This window comes from Capsicum annuum, chromosome 4 (genome assembly GCF_002878395.1).
Source record: "Capsicum annuum cultivar UCD-10X-F1 chromosome 4, UCD10Xv1.1, whole genome shotgun sequence".
Classification (NCBI taxonomy): Eukaryota; Viridiplantae; Streptophyta; class Magnoliopsida; order Solanales; family Solanaceae; genus Capsicum; species Capsicum annuum.
In genome coordinates, this window is record NC_061114.1 from 20,871,937 (window position 1) to 20,883,326 (window position 11,390).

Sequence of the window (11,390 nt, forward strand, 5' to 3'; positions counted from 1 at the left end):
TTTTATTATTTTATAAAATATTTCTCCAATACTATTTGTGACTACGACAGTCCGAATATTTGGCGGTAAATTTTAAAAAATATGTATTCCGACTGTTGTAGTCGGAAATATAAATAATTAAATAAATATATTAATAAATATATAATTAGACCCTTATATAAAAATTAAATAATTATTTAAATAAATTATTAAAAATTATTTTTTGACTACTGTAGTCAAAAATATAAATATATAAATAAATTATTAAATATAAATTTTCGACCACTCTAGTCGGAAATACTAAAGCTAAATAAATATATGAATATATAATCATACCCTTATACATAAATTAAATAATTATTTAATTAAATTATTACCAATATATTTTCTACCACTGTAGTCAGAAATATAAATAATCAAATAAGTAAATTGTTAAATATATATTTCCGACTACTATAGTAAAAAATATAAAAAATAAAATGAATAAATTATTAAATATATATTTTCGACTACTATAGTTGGAAATACTAATAGCTAAATAAATATATGACTAAATAAATAATCATACCTTATACAGAAATTAAATAATTATCTAAATAAATTATTATCAATATATTTCCGACTGAGTCAGTCGGAAATAAAAATAATTAAATAAGTAAATTATTAAATATATTTTCGACTACCATAGTCGAAAATCTAAATAATAAAATTAATAAATTATTAAATATTATTTTCGACTACTGTAGTCGAAAATAGTAATATCTAAATAAATATATGACTGTATACAGAAAATTAATAATTAATAAATGTAATAAAGATATTTCTGACTACAGTAATAGAAAATTTTACAAATAATTTAATTTATCAAATTTTTAACCGACGAAAGTCGACGGAATGCTAAATTTAATTATTAAATAATATATGTAAGATAAAAAATAAACATATCAAAACTTGTATTCTATTTCACTCAGTCACTGTCTTCTCTCTCTCTTTAAACCCTTTCTCTCGCTCTCACTGTCGCATCTCCCTCTAAACCCTAGAAATTGATGGTGACGATTACAGTGATTATATTGGAGGTGTCTGTCTCTCACTCTCACGGTGAGTTGCTGCTATTTGTTGGTATTTTGGATGGGTAAAAGAATGGGTTTTTTCTTGATTTTGTAAATTCATTTGTAGTGTGTTGATTTTGGGGTTTTGGAGTTCTTCTTTTTTTTGTGGGTTTTAGTCTGCAAACTATAGCTGAAACTGTAAGGATTCTATGATGAAATCCTTGAATTTCTGATAAATTCTATGAAGCTATTGTCGCTAACTTCTGTTTGTCCTGTTTGGATTCCGATTTTATGTTTATGGTATATTTGAGATTTAGCTTGGTAGGTGTATACACATGATCTATCCGTATAACTTTACCATTATTAATTCATAGTAACATTATGTATACTTGAAACTTGAAAGTAGATTGATGTTGTTTATCGAGTTTATAGTTTGAATTAGTTGCTTTGTTTCAGAACGTTTGATACAAACTCTGTTTCACATATTCAGGCCAACTGTGATATAATTGATGCGTTAAAAATGTATATGTAATGTTTAAATCATTTTTATATGAGGAGACTTCTAGCTTACCAGCTTAGGTATGATTCAATTTCAATTCATTTTCAAGTGGATACCCGTGCTCTATTCGTATCTCTGACTGCGTGAATCTTCTGTGTGAAAAGTTTAGCATTATCAATTGATAGTAACATTATATGTAGTTGAAAGTAGATGTTGTTAATCGAATCTATAATTTGAATTAGTTGCTCTGTTTCAAAATATTTGATACGATTCTGTTAAATATATTAAGGCAGATCGGTATCTCGGGATTTATTTTGCAATCTTTGTTCTGATGAAATTCTGAATTTGATCTAATATTAAACGTTTGCCTTACTGATAGAGTTGAATTTGTAGCCTTTGGGGTTTATAATGTTTGTTCCTGTTGGCCTGAATTGTTTTTGTGTAGGTTTTTATGCACCTTATTCTCATCCTTGGCTCTTCTTGCTGAATCTTTGCTTGTTGAGTCCGCTGAGGAACACTCGTCTCTTATAGCTAGTCAGCGGAATAAAAATTGGTGTCCTGTTCCTGAAATTCTTCTCAATAGAAGTTTCTTTGCACTTGATAAGCTAAACTTACTTAAGGTAGAAGCTAAGAAGGTATAGTAAAATATCTTTTCACACTAATTGCTACTTAATTTCATGAATTAGTTATAGCTATGATTACTTTTGCTTCTTCCTGATTTTCTATTTAATTTATAAAAATATGAGTAGTTCAAATGTGTTCCCAATAAGAGTTGTGGTAGAACAATAAATGTTGAAAAAATTTCATAAAGGACTTTTGAAACTAAGTGAAGCATTGAAAACTAATGGTACTTTAAACCATGAAATGTATGAAAACTACACTGTAGGTATTTTTTTCTTCTGTTATTATTTTGGTTTTCTTGTTTTTCTTTCTCTTCTCTGTTATTATTGTTTGGCGTGCTTGTATAGATGGAAAATAAAGATCGTACATGAATGTATAATAGAACTTATCCTAACTGTGTGGGGTTGAGGGAGGAATATAAAGCTGGGGTAGCTGGATTTATTACTAAAGCAATGGCACTTGATGATTTTCTTACTAAAGGGACAATTAAGTGTCCTTGTTAGAATTGCAAATGTTGCAAGTTATTGAGTCCTGATGTTGTTACATTACATATTTATAGAAAGGGTTTTATGGTGAATTATACTATGTGGACAGCTCATGAAGAGAGTAGTGATGCTAATGATTTTGCTTTTCAGAATTATGTTGAAAGTCCAATAAGAGAGAATAATGTTGAACGTTCACGATATAGTAAGATGATCTGGGATGCTTTTGGGACACACTCAGGGGCTCAAAATAAACCAAATGATGAGGCTAAGCACTTTTATGAACAGTTACATGAAGATTGTCATCCATTGTATAAAGGATCAGTGCATTTTAAGCTATCTGTTGCCTTTTGGCTACTGAGTATTAAGTCAGATTATTCCATTTCTCAAGAGGGCATGAATTCTATCATTAGACTTATGAATGAACTTAACCCAAATAAACTTAACTTACCCAAAGATTTCTACACAACAAAGAAGTTGGTTTCTAAGTTAGGACTATCATCAGCGAGGATTCACTTTTGCGAGAAAGGTTGTATGTTATTCTATAAAAAAGATTCAAATTTAGAACATTGCAAATTTTATAATCAGCCTCGTTATAAGGAAGTCATACATGCCAAAGGAAAGAAGGTTCCTGTAAAGTCGATCAATGAGGTTGTATGCAAGTTAGCTTGCCCTTGTTGTATGGAAGACACAAAAGCATTCACTTTGAAATATGGGGGTAAAAACTCATGGTTTGACTGTCACCATCGATTCTTGACAATTCAACATGAGTTTAGGAGAAATACTAGTGATTTTATGAAGAACAAGTCTGTTTTTGAGGAGCCACCGCCAATTTTATCGTGAGAAGAAATTTGGAATAGAGTGAGGAATCTGCCTAAGGTAACAGAGTCTCTGCCATCCAGGATACCTGGTTATGGTTCTACACATAACTAGACTAAATGAAGCATATTTTGGGAGTTAGATTACTGGAGGGACAATCTTCTGCCTCATAATCTGGATGCCATGCATATTGAGAAAAACTTCTTTGACAACTTGTTTAATACTGTGATGGATGTAAGTAACAAAACAAAAGATAACTTAAAGGCCAGGATAGACTTAAAGGAGTATTATCGACGCAGTTAGTTGTACTTGACATACTTCAACAATAAGATTCAGAAGCCCAAGGCCAGTTACACATTCACTTTGGATGATAGAAGAGTGATTTGTGATTGAGTTAAGGATTTGAGAATTACAAATGGATATGCATCAAATTTATCCAGGAGTGTTGACATGAAGGAAGGGAAGTTGACCTCTACGAAAAGCCATGATTGTCATATTTTCATGGAGTCACTGATGCCAATTGCATTCAGTGCATTGCCCGATAGAATATGGAAGCCCATAATTGAGATAAGGTTATTTTTCAAAGATTTATGTTCTAACATATTAAAGGAGGATAACCTATCTTTGATGGATATCAACATTCTCTTAACCTTAAACAATTAGGCAAAATTTTTCCTCCTAGTTTTTTTTGATGTTATGGAGCATCTTCCAATTCACCTTGTGCGTGAGGCACGACTTGGAGGGCCTGTTCAGTGTAGATGAATGTATCCCTTTGAGAGGTATTGAATTTTAACATTTACTTTAATGTGTTATAATTGAACATTGTTTCTTCTAAAAGATCATACTATGTAGGACTATTGTCAAATGTAAGTGGACAATACAAAATAGATCTCGAATTGAGGGATCAATATGTGAGGCTTATTGGGCTAAAGAGACCTCTTAGTTTTGTTCATATTATTTTGAACTTGATGTACCATGTCTGAGAAACCGACCTAATAGGCAAGCTGATGGAGAAAATACAGATCTTTTAGCACCACTATTTTCAATATTCAATCAACCAGGTAAAGGAAGTCCGAAAGTTGGTCCAATTTGATATTTGAATGAGGTGGAGCTTAAGTCAGATACAACATATGTATTATTAAATTGTCTCGAGGTCTTGTCTTTCTATAAGTGAGTATATTTATATTAAAGACAATCATTCAAGGTCTATCTAAACTTTAACTAATGAAAGTCATAACTTTGTCGGACAGCTACTTCGTGGCTTTACACGGGGATGCTATTGTTTATCTTATGTTTTCAGTGTGGTTTAGAGAATATGTAAGTGTAACTTAAATATTTAGCACGATTTACACTTTTGTTCAGTCTTATGTATATTTAAATTCTAACTTTTCTTGAACTTTTTATAGGTTCATAATCTACTTAATTATGACCCAATGACCCATTTTTATGAGATATAGCTTGGGGACCTAATGCTAAAGTCAAAAATTTTTCTAAGTACTATGTCAATGAGTATAGATTTCATATAAAAGAGTTCTCTAAGGGAAAGAAAACAACAAATAGTGGGGTTTGGGTAAAAAGTGATGGCGGTGTTGATTATTATGGTGTGCTTCATGAGATTTTAGAACTCGATTATCATGTTGGTTGGCCAAAGAAAAAGTTGGTTCTATTTCGGTGTAAGTGGTATGATCCTATGCCTAGGTTAGGTACAAAGGTGCACCCTTAGTACAAAATAGTCAAAATTAAGCGTACAAGGAAGTATGGACTCTATGATCCATTTGTCATTGCACAAAATGTGAAATAAGTTATTACACTCCTTATCCTTTATATGAGAATAACTCTGCATGGCGGGTAGTTATAAAAACAAAGCCCATGGGTAAAGTTGAAGTAGAGGATGCATTGGATGTAGCATATCAGAATGACATTTCAGGTGTTAAAGAAAGGATGGATGATGAATTAGCAGGTGAGTTGCAGTATAGCGAAGGCCTATGTGAAGAATTTGATCCTTCTGAACTTTGTTTGAATGTTAATGATTATGGAGAAGGAACATCTTGGGAAAATGATGAGGAAGATCTAACTGATGAAAATAAAATAAGCGAGAAAGAGTTACTTGATGAAAATAAAATAAGTGATGAGGAAGAATCGATGGATGAATATGAATCAAGTGATGAGGAAGAATTGATGAATGACTATGAAACAAGAGATGAGGATTGAGTTTTTATTTATAGTAGTGTGTAGTAACAAGGTCTTGAATTGTATTTTAGCTACTGCTTTTTGTTATTTTACTTAACAATATAGTGTCTTTTCTTTGTTAACCTTTGTAGTGTCAGTAAGAACATTCAGGTTGTTGAAGTAGTTTAGAAAGAACTAAAGTAGTCTCGTGTACTCATACCTTCATGCTACGTATATGTTCAAAGTTATTAGTTTTCTGGAATTGTAAGCATTCTATCCTCAGTTTTCTAGTTGAATATTGATTATTACTGGAATATAGTACATGCCCGGTAACATGAGTCCAGATAATCTCCTGTTGAATGTGTGTGGTCCTTATTCTGTGCAAGGAGTATCTTGAAGTAATGCAAGTTTAACTTATGAAGAAACAAATTGTAAAAGATATGTAAAGGTGGGTAAACATATTATGATGGTTCTCTGAACACTTGTGAGCTTCAGCTTGGAGATTGTATATTCGGTCATACTAGTTCTTGTGTACTCCTTTAACCAGATTTACAATTATGTAGTGGCTTTGCGTTTTTCATTTTTTGGGGGTTCATTCATTGCTTTGTTGTTCTTTTTCATTGTTTGCTTAGTTAATCACACATCAAATTATGATCAGGTCAGGGTTTTAGCATAGTTCTTCATGAGAAATTGCAGACAGGAGAATGGAATGTGAACAGGTACATGTATTTTCTACTTCAACCGCGAGATACACATAGTTGTTTCTTAATGACATGTTCACAGGTGTGTATGCACGTATAATGCACACATTCACTCGTATACAATATCTCTATGGGTAAACAACATATGTAATTAGTTATGCTTAATTATAACTTCCCAAGTCATATGAGGAACTAAGTGATGATTATTATAGATCTGCGCAATCTCCTCTGAAGCTTGTTACTAGATTTCCTGATCATCCTAAAATTAGGACAGTACACAGTATCTTTGTGTAAGAATCTTGTCTACAGCTTCTTACTTTTAATTGTTTTAAATATAAAATAGAGTTAGGACCATACCTTGTATGCTACACTTTGAGATACTGCATACATAATTTAACTTACCGTGCCATTTACTTGCATAAATTTGTTTTTTAATTTCTTTTCTATACTTGGTGTGCAGTGTAGTAATGATTACTATGATAATAGTATCTCATTGCACATTATATACACTCTTATTTGATTGTACAGGGTATTGCATAGCAGTACTATGTGCAAAGAAGCTTTTATTTGGCTTAGATGAGTATCTGCTTCGAATACTGAATTATGGATATTGTTAATTCCGGATTAATTTATGCTTTAGTGCTTTATGTGTGTTGTACCTTATGCTGTTTTGATTGTACTGGATATTGTGTAATGGTGCGATCTCCAGAGTGGCTTTTGTTTGTGCCAAATGATGAGTGTCTGCTTCATGTGATGTACCTTATGTTTTTTTATTGTACCAGAAATTCCGTAGTAGTGTTATCTTCGGGCTTCACGTGTTGTACTTTCTGCTGTTTTAATTATACCAGAAGTTGCTTAGATATTGTATAATTGATAAAATAGGGTACTAAACTCTAGAGCAGCTTTCGTCTGGCTGAATGAGTATCTGCTTAATGTGTTGTACATTCTACAGTTCTAGTTGTACAAAATATTGTATTGTAGTGTTAGTTGTAGAGCGGCTTTCGTGTCTGGGCCAGATGAGTGTTTACTTTATGTGTTGTACCTTCTATTGTTGGAAGTTGTAGATTAATGACAAGTATTTAGAACTGTATTCAGTCAGTTTTATTTTCTGCAAGATACATATACAGTTGTATTAACTTATCTCAGGTGGATGTGATGTCTGTTTTGTTTAAAAGAATTGAGTCTTTATTTGTCCTGTGTATATATTATCTAAATTATGAATGTGTGGTTATCTTCTGGTTGTGTCCAAGTGTTAACTCTTTTGTATTATTTTATAGAATGGAGTTCAGTAATTATCTTGACAACTACATGCTATTGTCAACTCCACAATGATTTTCACGACTCTAGTTTATGGCTTGTAAACCTCGTCCACGACTCATAGATTCTACTCATAAGTATACTTACTTGGAGCTTCTGCTTTTTCATCTTTTCCCTGGATCAGTAATTCCTATAAAACAATGCCTCATCCAAATTTCTCAAACTCGAGAAAGGTAAAACAAAGTAAAAAAACTAAATTCTTGGGTTGCCTCCCAAGAAGCGCTAGATTTAACGTCGGGGCACGATGTGGCTATGTTGGGTACTCAAGTTTCACCAACAAGCTCATGGGTTTACTCTCATGAAGCACCTGATTTAACATCACCGTATGACTCAATTTGGCTTGATTTCTCAATCCTCCTTCAAGTCCACTTCACAAATCAACCTTGGGTCACTGCTATCACCCATGTAGTGTTTCAATTGTAAACTATTTACCTTAATCCTATTCATATCCTTATTCTCAAGTTCAATTGCACCATAAGGGAATTCTATAACCACTTTATATGGGGCATTCCATTGCAATCATAACTTTCCATCAAATAACTTCAACCTTGAATTAAATAATAGTCCCATGTCTCTAACAGTGAATTCTTACCTTTCAATCTTTTGATCGTGATACAAATTCATATTCTTATTATGAAAGGCTGATCTGTCATATGCATAGCTTGGCTATCTCATTCATTAGTTCAAGGCTTAACCTGGCTACGCTACACTAGTTCCAGATTCAACCTCCTTAATGCCCATATTCCTTATACTCAAGTTCAGCAGGCAAGTGGCATGCCTTACCATTCACAAGCTGATGTGAAGATGCACCAATAGGAGTTTTGAATATGGTTAGATATGCCCATAGTGCATCGTCTAACTTCATTACTCAATTTATCTTACTGACATTCATAGTCTTTGACAAAATAAACTTGGTCTCCTTGTAGGAGACCTCAACTTGCCCACACATTTATGGATGGTATGGTGTCTCCACCTTATGTTTCACATCATATTTCTCAAGCAGTGCCTTAAATAGATGGTTGCAAAAGTGGGATCCTCCATCACTAATGATCAACCTAGGTGTCCCAAATTTAGAGAATATGTTTTTTTCAATAAAATTGTGATACTTCTACGTTCATTATAAGGAAGTGCAACTTCCTCTACCCACTTCAAAACGTAGTTTACAACTACCAAAATATACTTTATGCCATGTAACTCACAAAGGGACCTATAAAGGCAAGAGCCCAGACATCAAACAACTTAAGCTTAAGGATCACAGTTACAAGAAGTTCATATCTCTGCGAGATGTTCCCTTTCCTTTGACATTGGTCACATGCCCTTGCATAGTCATGGGAATCTTTATGAATGGGCCAACAATATCCACATTGCAAGATCTTAGGCTTAGTCCGCACTCCTCTATGATAACCCTTGACTAGTGAAAAGTGACACGCCTCTAGGATATTCATTATCTCAACCTCTGGGACACATTTTCTAATTACATTATCTACACAAACCCAGAGAAAGTATGGCTCATCCCAAAAGATTTATGAACTAATGTATAAACTTCTTTTGCTGCTGAAACGATATATCTTCCAAAATTATATCACTCACCAAATAATTAGCAAAGTCTACCAACCAAGTGATTAAGTCTTGTGATGCTTCCAAGACTTGTTCATCTAGAAAAGTATCATCAATTTCAAGCTCATCCCCTAGTTTTAGCATTACTTCATTCTCAAGGCATGACAAATGGCAGGCTACTTGATTCTCAGTGCCCTTTCAATTCTTGACCTCAAAATCAAATTTTTACAATAGAAGCACCCATCTAATAAACCTTGGATTTGTGTCTTTATTCGCTATTAGATATCTTAGAGCGGCATGGTCAGTGTGCACAATAACTTTGGTACCAATCAAGTAAGACCAAAATTTCTCGAAGGCGAACATCACCGCAAGAATTTTTTATTTAGTTAAGGTATAATTTTTTTTGTGCAAGGTTAAGTGCTTTGCTTGGATAGTATATGGGATGTAATATATTCTCTTGACTCTGGCCTAGGACTGCTCCTAGTGACACAACACTAGCATCACACATTACCTCAAATGGAAATGTTCAATTTGGAGACTTAATAATGTATGCTATGACAAACTTCTTCTTTAGACACTTGTAGGGTTTTAGATAGGCTTCATCAAACACAAACTTTACATATTTCTCCAACAATTTGCATAATAGATTATTAGATAATTCCTTAATAAATTGCCTGGAGAAACCTGTATGATCCAAGAAACTATGAATGCCTTTCACAGAAATTGATGGAGGCAATTCTTCAGTCACCTCAATCTTAACTTTAAACTTCTATCCCTATCTTCAAAATCTTGTGCTCGAGCACTATTCCTTCCTTTATCATAAAATGACACTTTTTCCAATCAAGCACCAAGTTGCACTGTTCATATCATTACCAGACATTTGAAAGATGAGTCAATAAATCATAGAATGAATCTCCTACAACTAAAAAATCATTCATAAAAACCTCAATAGTGTCTTCCACCATGTTATACAAATAGATATCATACAATGCTGAAAAGTGGAGGGAGCATTACATAGACCAAAAGCTATCTCTTTTAATAAAAATGTTACATATGAACAAGTAAAGTGGCCTTTTCTTAGTCCTTAGGAGCAATAGAAATCTTATTATACTCCGAATAACCATCAATAAAATAATATCATCCTTAATAGCAAGGCGGTCTAACATTTGATATATAAATGACATAGGAAAATGATCCTTCTTGGTCTATGAATTTAGTTTCCTATAGTCCATGCACACTCACCATCCAGTGACTAGTCTCATTGGAACTAACTCATTCATCTCATTAGGAATCACAGTGATTCCACCCTTTTTTGGAGTACATTGGATTGGGCTCACCCATTTGTTGTAGATAATTGGATAAACCACACTTGCATCCAACCACTTGATAATTTCCTTCTTCACAGCTTCTTCCATGGGTGGATTTAATCTACGTTGATTCTTAATACTAGGTATACAATCCTACTCAAGTTGGATTTTATAAGTATAAATACCAGGTGGGATTCCAATAATGTCAGCAATCATCCATCCAATGGCCCTTTTAAACCTCTGCAAAATAGATAGAAAGGCCTCAACCTACCACTTTTATAAACTAGATACCATAATAACCGATAAGGTATTGTTGGCCCCCAATAATGCATAACGCAGATGAGAAGGAAGGTCCTTTAGCTCTAAAACTGAAGGCTCCTTGATAGACGATTTAGCTGGTGGGGTTGCCTTATTCTTCATATCAAGATCCATCTTCTTTTGTACATAAGTGTATGAACCCCTACCAATAAATGCATTTACCATCTCATCATACTTGTCAATACCATTAATGTCAAAATTAATTATCATAGTTGCAAGTGCCTCAACATCGAGTCTCTCCTCAATAGGTGCTACAAAATCATCTTCGTCTATAGTTTCTATCATAGAAACCACATGCATATCTACTTCATAGATTGGCATACATTAAGGCGACTCGCTAATCATTAAGTTAGAACTTTATTTTTCCCATCTCTATGTCAACCAATGCCCTACCCATAGCTCAAAAAGGCCTTATCAATATAATTGGAACCTCAAAGTCAACCTCACAATAAAGAATTATGAAATTAGCCAAAAATATGAATGATCCTACCTTTACCAACACATCATAAAAGATACCTATGGGTTTCACTATATGATTTGCCATTAAAAGTCTCATAGAGGTCGGTTTAGGT

At 33.3% G+C, this 11,390-nt stretch overlaps 1 long non-coding RNA gene across 1 annotated transcript; it reads left to right on the forward strand.

Annotated features, from left to right (window-relative positions):
- Positions 1 to 925: 925 nt before the first annotated feature.
- LOC107868165 lies at positions 926 to 7,493 on the forward strand. Its single transcript, XR_001673681.2, has 3 exons — positions 926 to 1,077; positions 1,973 to 2,162; positions 6,277 to 7,493. It is a non-coding gene; the product is annotated as an uncharacterized LOC107868165 (long non-coding RNA).
- The last annotated feature ends 3,897 nt before the right edge of the window (positions 7,494 to 11,390 follow it).